Source organism: Selaginella moellendorffii, unplaced genomic scaffold, assembly GCF_000143415.4.
Source record: "Selaginella moellendorffii unplaced genomic scaffold, v1.0 SELMOscaffold_22, whole genome shotgun sequence".
In the NCBI taxonomy this organism is placed as follows: Eukaryota; Viridiplantae; Streptophyta; class Lycopodiopsida; order Selaginellales; family Selaginellaceae; genus Selaginella; species Selaginella moellendorffii.
The window spans coordinates 4,613-11,045 of record NW_003314283.1 but is presented as its reverse complement, the minus strand read 5'-3'; the positions used below and the strand labels follow the sequence as shown (position 1 = coordinate 11,045).

Genomic DNA, 6,433 nt, shown 5'->3' with positions numbered 1-6,433 from the left:
AAAACTGGTCTAAGAAGCATGATAACTATATTAATTTCCCTCAATATATCTATACATGCGTTTAATTTCAAGTACTTAAATTCGCCAAAGTACTCATTTCGAGTTTCAGATAAAGCTTCTCCAGTATGACATTAATAAGAAACTAGAAAGACTGAAGAAGAAAGGCCTCAATATTGATGTTATTACTAGAGAGGAGCATAAATTCATAGCCACTGAAATTTTATTTTCAGATACTTTGTATGGCTGATATAGCAGATACTAGTGATGTAACTAATACTTTACACATGGCTTCTTTTGCCATGTCATCTAGGTCTTTCGCAAATTGGGGAGAGACAACACATCACACCTATCAATGCAGTTTTTTGATTTCAAACCAATTGAAAAATAAGGTGGACATAAATGGAAAAAATAAATTTTACCTCTAATTACCACTACAAGCACAATTAGTTTCTCACATTGTTTATGTGCTGTTTTGGAATTATAGTTCTTGTATAGTTTGAAATCACATTAGAAGTGGTTTCTAGTATGGTTTAATCTTGAGTATAATTTTTTATATTCTGTAAATAAATAAATAAATTGTTTTTATAATTTTAAATAAAATTTATAATATCTATTGTTATATTTTTGGTTTTGGGTAGTGGATATACCTAAAATATGCTTTGATATTCTAGGATAGTCTACCATCTTACAGTTGTTATTCATTTATATTAATCTTATATTTATAATTTATAAACTTTCCTAAATACTTTCTAGTATATTCTAGTTTGTTAATATTTAATAAAATTATTCTTGTATTTATAAATTATAAACATATTTATAATATAATCTTCCAGTTGATTAAGTGGATTAAGAAATAGGAATAATACTACTATCAAGCAAACCAAATGTTACTGCATGCAATATGCAGCAAATTATTTAATATTATTACATCACTCACTCCTAAGGACGAAGATATTGCCAGTCTTCTTTTGGAAAACCTTAGAGATTATTGCATCATTCTATGGCCTGCCAAATCAAACAAAGATAGATTAAAAACTATAAACAAAAAAATTACAATGGACCTCATATTTTATGTGATGGTTTTACACCAAACCTATAAAAAGCTACACTAATCAATGAAATATGTCACTCAGCTCATTTTGATCTAAAAAAAGAATGAAAAAACAAAATATTGATATAATTCTACTTGCTTATGTCATTCTGTTTTGCCTTATGTTGTTTGGACAAAAATTTAATTGCATCTAAGCTCATATCATGGAATCACATAGAGAAACTGAAAAAATGGATACAATAAATTTAAACCAAAAAAAAAAAAAAAACAGGTGTCACAATTGTTGGCATCAACATTCCAACCCTTGAGCTCATGAATGATGAGACCAACTAGCTCAAGATCACCTTACCTTAAAAATACTGTGTTGTACCATATGTTAAGCTGCATGTTTTCTCATCAAATTTGATAAGAAACAAAAAAGATAAAAACAAAAAGAACTTGATACAATGCAGCACTGGCAGTGCTATGGTGCCAGTGCTGCATTGGTAGCACTATCACAGTCCACACCATAGCTGCCATGGCTCAACAATCATGCCCCCAAGGCCACACCATTGAGCATGTGGCACTAGCCAAGCAGGATTTAGCAAACAAGCCTAGGACTTTCACCAGAGAAAAAAGATTAAAGTTGTAGTATAAGTGCTAATGTCATGGCCAAGTAGAGAAGAAATCTTATCTCATTGGCCACCACTATAGGCTCCCATGGTACTGACCAAAGAAAAAGAGCCATGGTGTTGGCCAAAGCCATGGCTGGCTTTTCGCCACCAAATGCTGTACCAAACAATAATGTTGTAGCAAGAACATAGAGTTTTGGAAAGCTGGAAAAAAAATTTCTTATTTATTTTTTAATAGCTAGCATACACCCAAAATTCCTGCATTCAGGGCTCTTGGTGGTATTTAAAAAAACAATTATTAGTGTCCCTCCCATTTTACTGTTAGCATAAGGCTAAGTAAAGCAGGTTGTCAACATATTAGTAATTTAACTAAACTTATATTAGCCATCTAATTCAAAGATGCTTTATTATTATTATTATTATTACATGTTTTAGGTCATGAGCGAGTTTGTTCATGTTTGAATAATGGTAGATTACTATCAATCATAATGATAATGAACTAAGTATAGTTACATATTATATTTTGAATCCTATTGTGCAGCATAGAATTGAACCCCAACACCTCAAAGAGAAGAGCCTTGTCTCTAACCAACAAATAGTATTATAGTATATGTTATAGTGTAAAGAATATACCTGAAATATCCAAAAGTATTCAAGTATATTGTAGGATATTCTTCTTAAATTTAAATTTTTAAATTTTGGGGATCTCACCAAGCTTTCTTTGATCCATGTAGAGATGCTTCTATTATTAAGTCTGAGAGCCTCTAAACATAGTCATTTATACATGAATTCGTTGAGAGTAGACTATATACCTAGAATATGCTTAGGTATTTTAGTATATTTATCAACATAAAAATTAAATATTTTTGAGGCCAGTGACGAAAAAAAAAAATGGAAGGGATTGAGTAGGGTAGAGAAAATGCATTAGAGAGGCACATAAGAATGAAGAACTCCAGGCACATGAGCATGAGATGAGGCAGAAAGAAGAAAATGGAGAGCACATCCTGAATGTGCTCCTACTACTGAGCCAAAAAAAGATTTGATTCCAACACTTAGATTTCTTCTTCTTTTAAAACCTGCTTGAAATTATTCTTCTACTTGTTTATGGAACAATAAAAATAAGAATATGGACTTTTATCCAGAAGCATTTAAAAACCTTCACATGTAGCATGTGGCCCTTGGACTTGACTATGTCTAAGTAAAAATTTAATTAATGTAAGCACCTTCTTGTTTAAATTGGTGTTCTCTAGTTTGTTTCAAGCTGATTAGTTTGTCTATCTACAACAACAAGATGAAGGCTATGTTAGTTGTGATAATTCTTGGCTACTACGGAACTCTTATTCTCCTGAATCTTGTGATCAGCAGGACAGAGTCTGCACTAATAAGATGTATGGGAAGCTTATTGCTCACAACTGTGAAAACAAAGATGGGATACATTATGGATATCTAGGCGATTGTCTGAAAATCAACCGAGCAATGGGCCTTGAGGGTGGATGTTGCTACTTGAGCTGAATCACTTAAGAGACATTGACATATCAAGATGCAAGAAATTTGAGATTACAAAATGCTAGTAGTTTTTCATCATAGGAACTTCTTAAGATTTTTAAGCTATCACTAATAAAACGTTCTATTAATTGGACATGCTAACTTTTGGGACACAAAACACGAGCCAGGAAAAACAGGTACCTTCGATTGGCCATCGCCAAGTTTGCAATGCGGGCGAGCTGCATGATCTCAGTGTGAGCACTTTCTTAGCTTGTTGATCATCAGATTTCGTGATCCGGAAGAAAGAAAACCAATGGTCACTAGGATAGAAGAAAAAAAACGAGAGAAAACAGAATCCTCAGTAGCTTCTGCTTCTTTCTTCTCTCCGGTTCGCTCTCACTCACTGCTGCTATAGTCATGGCGTTTGCTCCTCTTTCTTCGCCCTTCCTCGCTTCTTCTTCTATTATCATCGTCTCCTACTTTCTCCCCATCCTTTTCATCGTCGCTGGTATTGCTGTGATGCCTCTTTTCTTCACCATTCGTACCGCTGTTGCTGATTACGGTTCTCTTTCTTCCGCCGGGATTCCTCGTCGTAATCTGCCCAAGATTAGGGCTCTTCGCAAATTTAGGGTTCTTTGCAAAAATGTAACATGAAAAGCTTGGGATCGTCGGGCAGCGGCGCTTCGAAATCCATCAAGATCTACGAGCATCTCCGCCGGGATGGCCTCCAGCCAAGCATTTCCATCGTTCTTCCGGCTCTCAAGGTATGCATCGGCACAAGATATCTCGCCGCAGGGGCAAAAATCCACAGCGATCTGGCCGATCGCTGGAGCAGCAGCATCTACGTCGCCAACAATCTCATCTCCATGTACGCTCGATGCGGTAGCATGGCCGACGCGCGCCTCGTCTTCCAATCAATGCAGCAGCGGGCTCTGGTCGATCTGGTCTCGTGGAATGCCATGATCCAGGGCTACTCCGAGAATGGGGACTTTGAATCGGCCTTGCGGTGGTTTCTCAGGATGAAAGACGAGGGATTCCAGCCTGATGGTCGATCTTTCGTCGCTGCTCTCAAGACAATAAATGGTATTAAACTGCAAATCGTAGGACGAAAACAAAGATCACAGCGGTCTCCAAACTTTAAGAGTCCAAACTGTGCACTTATTCACCCGGAAAACATAGATTAGAAGTACAATACCAAAAACTCACCATGGTTAGAGGGCTACTTAGAGAGGAGGATACTCTGGGGAAAACCTGCCGTTCCGTTGTTACTGGTCCCGTTGATCCCCAGAATAGTTGTAATCACGTTATACACCTCCACGTTAACGAAAGACGGCACCTTCTTTCATTTGGCAAATTGCGGCCCATGCCCGATGAAAATCGTCCGCATTGAACCCAAAAGATTGTCATAGCCGTGATCGCCTCCACACAGTTTTGCGGTTTTGCTCTTGGGCCTGGGAACTTTGTAGCCTTCTTCCACCATCCCAATAATCGGTGGGATCCTGTCACTAGCGGAGTAGTGCAAACTCGAAGGTAGATCCTCTTTCAAGTAAACTTTCATCCCATTCCCCAGACTAGCATTTTCCAGACGGTCATTCAGCTTCTCCACCACGACCTATGCGTCGACGTCCAGAGGCGGAGTGATTGCGAGCACCGCACCCGTCGAATCCACCCATTCCTTTGGAATTTCGATCCAGGGTTCCAGGGAGATGAGCTTCTTCTCGCATGTTCCAACCATACCGTGGTCGCCAACCACAATGATCGTCACCTCTTCCAGAATTTTACGTTTCTCCAGGCCTTCCAGCAGCTTTCCTATCATCGAATCCACCCTGGTGATGGCAGCGCTGATCTGAGGTGCGTCCGGTCCTTCTCGGTGGCCTTGTTTATCCGGTTCTTCAAAGTAGAGTCCTATGAAACTTGGAACCACACTACGATCAAGGTATCCCAGAACAGCGTCCACTCTGTCCTCGAATGGAACCAACTCATTGTAGCTTGGACAAATCTCGACGGGATGACAAGGCCACGACTCTCTCACCACCTGTGCTCCCGGCCAAAAGTACACAGCCGCCTGTAGTCCGTTTTTCACCACTGTTTCCCATATCGGCTCGCCAATCCACCATTTCGCGGTGATATTGACCGTGGTGAACTTCTCGTTGGCAGGGTCACGAAAGCGATTGGCAATGATTCCATGCCAAGCGGGATATAGACCTGTAAGAACAGCCAAAGTCTAAGTCTAAGATACTTCTACGAAGAGAAACTCTCTTATGGGCTTACCTGTAACTATGGAATAGTGGTTCGGGAAGGTGGTGCTGGGATACACTGGAATCATGCCAGGGAAAGCTTCCGTCCCGTTGGAAATGAGGCGATCGATGTTTGGAGTCTCAACTTTCCACTGGTATCCCCATCGAAATCCATCCCAGGAGATCAATATCACCACGGCTTGTCGAGAACCGATCTATGCTGCGTGGAGAGAATGAGCACGAGTGCTACCACCAGAGCAGCCATGACACCAATCGATCCAGCGGTGAAGCAAATTATGCCTGCAAATCTGGATCCGAGAACTTGCAGCTGGAAATCTGGAGCTACCAGCTTGTCAGAATGCGCTCCTCCACCTCCATGTTGCTGCTCCTCGCCCTTGCTCTTACCGTCCATTGGAGCTTCCATTGTTGTGACTTGTGAAGCTCAAAAAGATATCTCGGATATACAATGTGAAGTTTTTATGTTTATACACCTTATAGATATAGAATGTGAGGTCTCTACATATGGTACATGTATATACCATGCTGTCACTCCACATTTATTATTTTTGTTGCTTTTACAAGCTCCAAGCAAGCATCAAGTATCACCAACCAGGCACATTTGGCTCCACTGGTATTCCTCTTATTAGATCATTAGCATTATCTAAATACCTAACTTGATCTATCATCCAGCAAAAGTGTTGCGCCTCTTGTTTTCAATATAACATGTAACTGGTGTTGTTTTCTATAATCCTAATTTATCATGTTTGCCATTGTTAGGATGGTGCAAGTACCATGTAGCTTTTCCTCGTTTTGTTCTTATTGTTCTGACTTGTGAATATATTTGTATAGTATGCATGTATAAAAATATGTATTTGGCCCATCTGGAACTTTGATCAAGAGGGAACCTACACTCTTGTGCTTGAGCCGCCTGAATCTCCTCCATTCTACACAGGTAGATAGCCAAGTGGTGCAAAGCAAGCCTGGTTTTCCAGGAGACTAGGGAGATTCCTCTTGGCCCAGGGGATTCCAGGGAGTTGAGCCCACACAAG

General features: G+C 39.6%; 1 pseudogene; it reads right to left on the bottom strand.

Annotated features, from left to right (window-relative positions):
- Positions 1-4,210: 4,210 nt before the first annotated feature.
- Positions 4,211-5,808, bottom strand: LOC9642852 (annotated as a pseudogene).
- Between the last annotated feature and the right edge of the window lie 625 nt (positions 5,809-6,433).